The 10,684-nt window shown below is 37.1% G+C and overlaps 1 protein-coding gene across 2 annotated transcripts in view; it reads right to left on the minus strand.

The window, feature by feature from the left end:
• Window positions 1–9,697, minus strand: part of EPS8 (epidermal growth factor receptor pathway substrate 8) — an 82,087-nt gene extending 72,390 nt beyond the window's left edge. The window contains exon 1 of one of the 2 annotated variants that reach the window (XM_040967499.1): window positions 9,665–9,697. The gene's annotated coding sequence lies outside the window, so the exon portion shown is untranslated. Of the gene's footprint in view, window positions 1–5,955; window positions 6,013–9,664 lie in introns of those variants that run through there. The other variant, XM_040967489.1, reaches the window with a different exon arrangement.
• Between the last annotated feature and the right edge of the window lie 987 nt (window positions 9,698–10,684).

A 10,684-nucleotide genomic window follows, 5' to 3' on the forward strand; every position in this document is an offset into this window, starting at 1 on the left:
ATTACATACCAAATATTAATTTTAATTACAGAGCTAAGTGTTTAGTCTCGTGGTTTACAAGGCCCCTTCCCGTACTGGAGCACCTGGACTTAATTCGCAGTTCTATGTCTGCTAACAGAAAACCTGAGATGCAGCAGATGGACGGCTCAAGTGACTCCATACTTCTCGATCACGTGGGAGAACTGGTGTGTTCATTGCTCACAGCTTCCAACCTCAGCCCAACCTCAATATTGAAAACTCCTGAATGGATCTGTAGATTGAGGACACCCTCTGTCTCTCTTTTCTTTCCCAAATAATTATTCTTAAAAATAGGAGGGGTGGGGGGAATCCCCAGTGCCTATAAAACTGTATCACATAATACAATGTTAACAACAATAAAAAAAATAGGAATTATTAATGATAGTAACAAAATACTTTATTTCCTGTTTAAAATACAAAGAAACATATATGTATTCAAATTCCTTTTAAAAAGTATTAAAATCAGTGGTAAACATCTATTATAGTGATTAAGATATTTGAACGGCCAGTATAATGGTTTAGTTAATCCTCTACCTACATATGGGCCACACATATGGGCACCAGTTCAAGCCCTGGCTGCTCTGCTTCCAACCCAACTCTCTGCTTATGGCCTGGGAAAGCAGAGCAAGATGGCCCAAGTCCTTAGGCACCTGCACTCATGTGGGAGTCCCAGAAGAAACTCCTAGTTCCCAGCATCAGACCACCCAAGCTCTGACCACTGTGGTTCCTTGGGGAATGAACCAGTGGATGCTGCTGTGTCTTTCCCATTTCTGTAAATTTGATTTTCAAGTTAAAATAAATCAGTCTTTAAAAATAATAATAAAAAAGAGATGACGAGACTAGTATGTCTACATGCTATATTGGCTGTAGTTTCCTAACCCTCTGCTTCAAGTTCCTAACTACTTACCAGTAAAACGACTTGCAGATCTTAGTACTTCATTCCACTCCATACTCAACTGAAGAACTGCTTCCTTCCTGTTTCTCAAACTTATGTTAAGTATGTGCCTGAGTGTAACTATTTTACAGAAATACACGTTGATGCTACCAAAGAGAAAAGACAGGGATCCCTCGTGCCATGCTCTCCCCACTGATTTGAGTCCACTGCTAATCAGGATTTACAATCAGTAGCGAATGTTCAGGGCCTCAGACTTCTATTACTGTAGCCTTGCATCGAGACTGGTGGATTTAGTTCCCTTCGGGGAACCTGATGCACTAGAAGCCCCAAGTGACCATTCTTCACTAGGTCTTTCCCTTCCAATGCTAAGGTATTGTTACAAATCCACTTTTCATTTTCCCCCTAACTTATAACACAATCATTTTTTGCCTCTCTTACAGTTTGGTTCACTTAATGATCCCTAATTCTCTAATTTTTCTCTCCTTATTCTGAAGAAGTTCAAGAAAAGCAGCTCTGAATTAGGTGTCACAATTCATTTCTATGATTGCCTTGCCTCCACTGACCTGTGACTTTTTTTAGCCTGTACATTTAGTTCTTAGTGTATCACAGGGGTCAAAACAACCTTAGATTATAATCAGACACATAGCCATTGTGGAAATTACTTACTTATTTACAAAGCACTCTAAGAGACTACTAAGATCAAGACACAAAATTGCCTTGCCTTAAGAGCTGGCTCTATCACTTATATTTGTGAAACACTGACCTTGGGCAAGTTAATGAACTCCTTTAAGTCTCATTTTCCTTTTTTAAAAATGTGGACAATAATATCTATTTTACAGGGGTTTATGACATAATCCATGTCAAGATTGTGTCATGGTGATAGCATATGGTAAAGGCTTATAACACATTAAACACAACATTATTATTCAAAGATTTTATTATGTTTTGCTTCAGGAGACCTCAAGCTCTACTCACGTTTAAGCCTATCCATTTATTTTCATCAATATGCTATGTATTTTTTCTGTAACGATGGTTAAACAAGTTCTCTGACACTTGGCTCTGTTATACTTTGTTCCTCTTAATAGGCATTATTTAGTGTGCTTTCCCATTAAATAAGGAAAGAGAACAATCAGTTCACTTTCTATAGATCTCCAATGAGCACACTCGGTTCTATCATAATGTGACATGTGTCATCCTAAAAATCACAACGCTATGAAGAATCAATTAATTAATGCCACCGCACTGATGGTAAAAAACAAACTTAGAGGCCCGACATTCAAATACAGTCAGTGACACATGAAAAGAACCCAATCAAGACTACAGCATAGCTTTTAAAAGACGGTAAAAAGCTAAAATAGCAAATAAAAATTATAATGTTAGAACATTACTTCAAAATAGGCCTGAAGTCTGCTTGTGGAACTGGATGTCAAATGGTGTGGCTTATGACTTACTGAGAAACGATGTGGGAAAGGTTCTGTGAAACCTAGGGGAGGGCATAACACAAAAACACGGGATATTGCGGCTCCTACCATGTAGGCTAACAAGGCAGCTGGGAGACGTCTTGGAGGAGACTGTGGCACTCTCTGCATTACTTCGCGTCCAGTTCAGCAAGGTGAATTTTCTGTTCACCTGCCATTTCTCAAATGAAATCATACATAAGCAAAAATGAAGTTTGTATTATGCTCAAATTGTTGCCACATATCAATCATGTAGGAACAAATTTCCAGTTTTCAAAACAAGTATTATAGCAGAACTGACACTACTTATTCCTGAACTATGAACTCAGAAAAAAACATTCTCTGAATCATAGCTGTAGTCCAGAAAGCCTGTGTTATTCTTCAATTTCCTATCAGGCAAGGTGTTTACCTAAATGTGCAGTCCTTTCCCTGTCAGTACTGAGACCCTGGGCAACAGAATCTGAAACATTTCTGGAACCATGACTGCTTCTCCAGCCTTCCCTACTGGGGACAGTGGACTTAGCCACACCACATTTGTTTAGGTCTACCATTGGTCCCCTGTTCCCCAATTTCCATGCCAGCAGAGGAATAAAATATCTCCTAGTCAGGAATTCACTCTCATGTCATGCCACATATTTCTTCAACAAATGTTCATAAGGAGCATCCACTAAATCTAAGGCAATACAGGAGACATAAAACGGAATCACTCCTAATGCATCACAGTGAGAGACACAGAGTTTAAAAATTTATAGAAGGAGTAATTTATTATAGCACATCTAAAACTAAACACTAGGACACAGAAGCACCAGAAGAACATGAAGAAAGTGTGTAATAGATGACTTTCAATGTCAAGAGAGAGGATCCAAAAAAAACATCACGGCAGTGGCCAACAGACCTTTTAGATGAGGTTGGATTTAGATATGCAGGGGACTTTCTGATTTTTAAACGGAGTAAAGAAATAGGAAGGAAGTGAGAAAAAGCACTAAATAACTAGAAGCTCAGGCCTTAGGACATATGACTACAATTAAGTTATAACATTGGACAGTGAATTTTATACGATGGGAAATGGAAAATTCACTGATAACCTTTAACCAGAACAATTTAACCTGAGTTCTGAATGAACAAAATGGAGCCCAGGTATCTTTTAGCAATCCAAGTACAGAGTTACAATTTTTCACAAATTACTTCAACACTTAATAAAATATGTTGAAGATGAAAAATACCATACACTTCTTCAAGTCAGATTTACATATCCAAAAACATAAAAATTTATATATAAACACCACAAATTTAGTCAAAATATAATCGGTTCTTCATACAGCTGAAAAGTAGATTTTAAGTGCTTACATGCCAAATTAAATTAAACTGTGTACTGAAAGTACACAATCCTAACATTAATAATGAAATTCTATAATACTTAATGTCAAATACACTATATGACAAATGATCTAAAGACTATACAACAATCCATTTTACTATATCTTTTGTACAAGATTTCTATGCAATTCAACCAAGCTAAAATTTTAAAGTGTAAAATGGGGTTGGTGCCTTGGCTCAACTGGCTAATATTCCACCTTCAAGTATTAGCAAGCCATATGGACACTAGTTCATGTCGCAGCTGCTCCACTAAAGCCCCCTGCTTACGGCCTGAGAAAGCAGTAGAGGATGGCCTGAGCGGTGGGAGACCAGGAAAAGACCCTTGGTTCCTGGCTTCAGATGGGGTCAGCTCTGGCCATTGCTACCATTTTGGGGAGTGAACCAGTAGATAGAAGCTCTTTTTCTCTATCTCTTCTTCTCTCTATAAATCTACCTTTCTAATAAAATAAATAATAAAATATTAATATCAATAATATTAATAATAATAAATAAATAAATAATTCTTTTTAAAAAACAAGTATAAAATATAATGAGCTACCTTTGTTACCTTGCAACTCTGAGACCTTTCCCCAATTAAATTTCATATTTACCTTGATAAGTTAATGAGAAATGATGTCAGTGAAATGTAAACTAAATATGAGATTCTTCTATACAAATTATTTCACAATTATTTACACAGAAGTAAGACTAAAATGGCCATTATCACAATGTGTATACTGTGTATATTCCTCTCACATACAATTTACTTTACATCGAAAATAAGTAATTGCAAGGATAGTCGCTGAAAACAGAAACCTCTTGGGTAAACACGCCAAGTTTAGCAGGAGTGCGGATATGCTTCTAAAATTGAGGAGTCCGGGGTCAAAGAGCTAACTGTTCCACATACCATTTCCAGCACATGACACAGAGGCTTAAACCCCACACGATACTGATGTTTACATTGGAATTTGGCCAGTAGGCTGTCCAAAGCTTTATAGCAATGTTAAGAAGAAACCTGGCCAGAGACAGAAACACTTCAAGGAACAGCATCTGTTTAGGCTGCCAGAAAACTGCATACAATATTTGTATAAGGAGATGAAAATCATGTGGAATGATGAATGGCACAGAAGGGCTTTAAAAAAGAACAAATACATTATAGGAAAATAAGAGTGGTAGAAGGATACTTTTCAATGAAGGCTCAATACTGCCACCACAGTGGCCACTAAAATGAAGAAAACGCCACCTTTCCCAATGCCAATTTCAACACAGTAACTTGTCCAGTTATTTTGTTTTTGTTCCCCAGCTGATATTTTGTGGTACAATGTTATCAGCCCTAGTTTGTGGTTAAATAGCACAAATACAGGCCTTCAACTTAATTACCTGTATCGGAACAATGACGGAAAAGAACATTAATCAGATTAACTATAACAAATTAATAAGGAAAAAAATAAAAGACATACACAGACTTCTTCATATTAAAGAGTGATATGCATGTCACTAAGTTTAAATGTGGTGTTCAAAACATTGCAATTACAAACTTTGTTTTGGAAAGAGTTGTTCTTTAAAAACTTCTATTAATTGACTACTTAAACATTTACAAGTTCCATTAATACACATGGACTTAAAAAAAAACTTTAAATACACATATTCAGCTACATTTCAGGTCCCAAGTAAAATGTTTACATAGAAAATTGGCAGTGTTTCTTGTGGACTCAAAGCCAATAATAATTTAAGAAGTCTAAACCTGGTTAACAAACAAATTTTCATACTACAGCTAGTACTGCATAAACAGTTCAAGATAGTAAATATTTATAGGATAATCATAATACTTTACTGGTAAGATCAATTTCAAAGTAGTTGTAAGAAAACTTGATATCTATATATATCCAACAGTTAATAGCCTGGGAAACAACAGACTTTTCTTAGATATAAGGGGATAAATTATTCTCTCAAACACCAGGACCCACAGGTATGAAACCCTTTAAGCCCTCATCTCTGTAGTCAAGAAGACAGGAAGTAGGTCCTGTGTAAACTGGAATACCTCCAGTTTTGCCAAATTCAGAATGCTCCTGGAATAAATAGGAATTTTCAAATAAGAATTTTAAAAACTGTCAAAGGGATTACTTGAACTAAAAACACTACATATTACAAAATCTACAAACATCTATAATTCTGTCTTTGAGTGCCCTTCTTAGCAAAGAAAACATTCACAAATTCAAATTTACATACCCACGCAATCCAGGCAAAACTTCTCCAAGCACTCCTCCAGGCAGCACTGAGAGGAGATTCCTCTGAGTGCTCATAAGTGCCAAGTGACCTTTGGCAAATCAGCAAAAAGGGTGGGACCCCAAGCTTCAGTTTCAGCATTGTACTACACAGAACAAAGTTTCTCCTTTGGTTTCTCTTGGGCGTTAACTAAGACTTCCTCTTGTTAAGCAAGTAAACACAGATACCACAGGAGCTTCTAACTCTTGCCTAAGGTGGTAAAAAGGCTATCAGATGATTCAAGTAATAGCTAGCATTGATTCAGAATGTACTACGCGCTCTAAATGAACACTGTCTACATAGAGCCTTTTAATGCCCCCATGTTAAAGAGAGTGAATCTGAGAAATAGTGGTTAATAAATAATTTATGGGATCTGCAGGGGCAGCAATGCAGTGAACTGAATTAATGAAAGACTTCCAACTAGAAACATTTACTTATTAAAACATAAAAATAAGTACAATAAAGTTAAACGCGTAACTTTGCTTGCAATAAAGACAAGCCCTTGGGACCAAACCAAAGCTATATCCAATGCCAAAGTGTTAAATACAACAGCCAATTACAGTCAGCCACAACCTTCAGAAAAAAAGCTTCATTAGCATTTCTTTATCACTAGAACCTAGATTAAAGTTGGGAATGTAACATCTCCGGTCAAGGAGAAATCAAAAGAAGCAAGTCCTCACGAGGACAGGGCTATGAGATTTCTTCTAACATGGAAACACAACTTGTACAACTGTATATAGTGGTCCTCATAACCTACACAGGGCCAGAAGAGGTTGTGTGAACACATGACTTAATGAGGGCTACAATGACAATTAAGAAGTACTGGTTTGGGGAGTTACAGTGTACAAGCAATGCACCCTTTTTTTTTTCATTAGACTTCAATCAGGTGAGCTTGTTTCTAAAAATTGGGGTAAAAGGATGAGGGAGATGTTACAGCCAGAAATTAAAATTCCAAGCCCGTGACACAAAACAGTTTTTGAATTTTGTTTATATAAGACTCTCCTAGCTATGAAATCAAGAAATAGGAAAACAAAAAAAATCAGGTTCTTCCACTAATATTCCTGGAGCTTCTGAAACAAACAAACAAATATAAAACAATTTGGCAGTCATGCGTCATAAAAAAGACCACTAGATTTCCACAGTTAGAAAAACCAATCAATCAGCCAACTGTACAAGATGGGCTTGCAAGTTAGAAAATTTAAAAATATGCCATAAAATCATCTCCTGTGATGACATATTATCAGAACCACTGAACAGAAAGTTTAATGCTCATTTAATTTTTTTCATATGATGATCCAAAACAATACATTTAAATTATTAAAGATATGGAAGAAAGAAACATAATATAAAGAATAGAAAATAGCCCTATAAATAATAGGAAACTAAGAAGCCAGGAAGATTTTACAAAAAGGAAATATAATTCATTTGCCTAAAGATATGCACATCTGTCTGTGTAAAGCATAAAGAGTTTTCACCTTCTTTCTATAACTTAAAAACAGAATAGCATCCTAGATTTAAAAAAAAAATCTAACAATTCTTTAGAAAAGCAACAATTCACACCACTATTTTATCGTCTGTCAGAACCTACTGCTCTTCAACTACTGTTTTCTACCCATCCCACTGCTTCTCACAAGCTCCGAGCCATTCTGTCCTACAGCTTCTCAGTGGAAAGTCTGCCTCATTCCCCAGGCTGTCCTTGGCCATCTCCAGCACTCCAGCAAAAATACAGATTATTTCCCTCCCCACCACTCCTGCCCCCGTTAATACTGTTTCCAGCAGACAGAATTCAGCTATCAGCTCTTGTGAGGACTGTCTTGATGTGAAGTTTTCCTCAGCTAGTATGTCACACTCCCTAGCCAGGGCTGCTTCCACCCAAAGATTGTTTCTCTCTCTCTCTCTCTCTCTCTCTCTCTCTCTCTCTCTCTCTCTCACACACACACACACACACACACACACATCTATATATTCCCAACTGGAGTCAGTGGAGAAGAAGAGCCATCCCATCATTCCAAGTTTAGAGGTCTCCATGAGGTTGCTGGGGAGGACAGCAAAAAACACTAACACAGAAGCTCACAGAGAGATTAGTTTTAGAAGTAGAAGGGAAAGCCTTCAAGAGGAACAATAGAAGCAAAAAAGTTCAAGCCCAACATTTCATGGTCTCACTGCACCTGTGAGTGGAAGTGATCCACAGGGTGGGTTTCCAACCCCCTTCACTTTTAAGATAACGTGTCTTATGCCCAGGATTCTGCCAGATGACAGAAAGTATTGCTGCACTTAAGCAGGTTTCATATAAATAAAGTAACAGATATAGTTGACACCTTCCTGGTAAAATCAGAGTTTAGATACACCTCTGCTTCTGAATCACTGGAAAAGATGTTAACAAACTTTTATGAAAGGTTAATTAGGTACAAGGTGGCATATGACTAATCACTGTCCAGAAAACTAATAAAAAAAAAAAAAAGGTATGTTCTGAAACTATCCATAGTCAGTTATATACACGCTCAGGATGCAATGACATGAGTCAAACCTAAGCAAGACTCGTGGTACGTAATTGGGTAAGCAAATCTCATGCTTACGTGCAGAACGAGTCAGATTTTTTTTCCCCTTAGGTTGACTAATTGATTGACTTGGAAGCCAGAGAGAGGAATCTGCCATCTGCTGGTTCATCCCTCAAAGGCCTTAACAGCTGGGGCTGGGTTTGGGCCAGACTGAAAGCAGGAGTCAGAAACACCTCAGTCCAGGGCTTGCACACAGGTGGCAGAGGTCCAAGGAATCAGAACGTCATTTGATGCCTTCCCAAGCACAACAGTATGTAGCTGGATTAGAAGCAGAGCAGCTAAGGTTACTACCAGGGGTCCTCCATGGAATGCCTGTGTGACAACACCAGCTTCTCTCTCAGTTTTCTAAGATGTAGCAGCTTATCAAAAGTAGCCACATGACATATTATATACATGGAAAGTGACATTTGGTTATTAGGCGTTTTCCCATAGCTTTTGAAGGAAGCTTGAGATTTTACACCCACATAACTCTCTACTGATAACTTTGCCACATCCCTATATCTTGTAAGCATCAGAGACGCAGATAAGACAGGCTACAGTAGAATCTGCCAACTTAGATTAGCACATCCCAAATGACAAGAGATCATTTACATAACTGATAGGAGAACCCTGCAGAATGGAGCAACAATGTCACAATCTAGTTATCTTGGAAGTATAAGCAGAACTTCACTTTCAGTTCCTGTGCAGCTCAACCCCAGTTCCCTATCTGCCTTTCATCCTTCCTCTCCAAAGATTCACTTTCTGCCTTGTCTTTGCTGAACAACCCTCCTTTTGCTAACTAAAGCCTTTTATAGTGGGACTAAGAAACTAATACACTAACAATGTGAGGAAACCACCCTACAGAGCTTCCTAGAGAAAACTCTAAATTACAATCTGCCAAATTTCAACTACATACAGGCTATGCTAGTTGAACTGATATGAACAGATTGACTGGCCAAATACTTTAACAACTTAACTGCAGCAGAGATAAGGCATGTAACATAATACACATTTACATAGAATCACATTGAATGACTAGTATGTCAGAGGTAAGCAAAAGGATAAACTTGCAGAAGTTATAAAAGTGAAGAAGAGTCAGTTTGTTCATAGCAAAAAAGAAAGACCAAACAACTTACTCTGGATTTGGAGCTCTTGTGTGGTCCCAGAACCTGTGTTTAAAAAAAGAGAAAGGACAAATAGATCATTGTTAAGGTGTATACAAATAACAGGACAAATACTACTTAATACTTGTACGTGCTATTTAAAATGTTGAGATTAAATTTAAATCTTCAGATGACATAGTCCAAGTGAGAGGATTATTGTTTTGAGAAAGATGAACTTCAAAATTTAGATGACGTAGCAAATAACAAAGCAGCAGCTTTTGCTTAAATAAGACATCTTTCAGTTCATGCCTGGGGAAACACATTCAAACTCACTTGATCATGGATTAAAAGCTATTTGCAATCTTGGAATCACTAAACCATTCCAATAAGACAGTCTTACTTTATCTTTTCAATTTAAAAAGTCATTAAATTTGTAGAGGGGGGAAAAAAAATCACGAAAATGAAAGGGAAAAAAAAAGTGATCTTAAATGCCCATTCATGTTCTATGACCACAAAGGTGTTGTAAAGTGTAAAGAGCTCAGCACCAGTCAGCCAAAGGCAGTACTTATCCATCAGGTCCTCCACTCAATACTTCTGAAACCTTGGACGAGGGACTGAGCAGCCTATACATATAAAATATATATATATAAAATATTTTATATGTATATATTCTTTAGCCTATATTTCCTCATCTGCAAAATGACAACAATTTTCAAGGACTCATTCAGCTATGATACTCTTGAATGTTTTCCTAATTCAGACTTGAAAGGAGAAAAATCTAGCTGAAGAGATTCTAAGAGTAACAAGCAGTCTTTTCAATGCTAAAATGGTACCTTTTCTGAAAAACAAAATTCTAAATAGCGAAAAAAAAGCTAAGATGAATAAGGAAAAGTATCAGTCACCAAGAGATCTCTGTATCCACCTTGAAACTTACAATACTTGTCACACATCCTCTCATTTCTGCTGAAAAATTCCCATTTAAGCTGACTCTTCTAAAACACAGTAAGTACAAAGAATTTCTGAGAGGTAGGGAAAAAATGAAAGCTTTTCAAA

The sequence above is a fragment of the Ochotona curzoniae genome, unplaced genomic scaffold (genome assembly GCF_017591425.1).
Source record: "Ochotona curzoniae isolate NIBS_2020 unplaced genomic scaffold, NIBS_Ocur_1.0 contig_1482, whole genome shotgun sequence".
NCBI lineage: Eukaryota > Metazoa > Chordata > Mammalia > Lagomorpha > Ochotonidae > Ochotona > Ochotona curzoniae.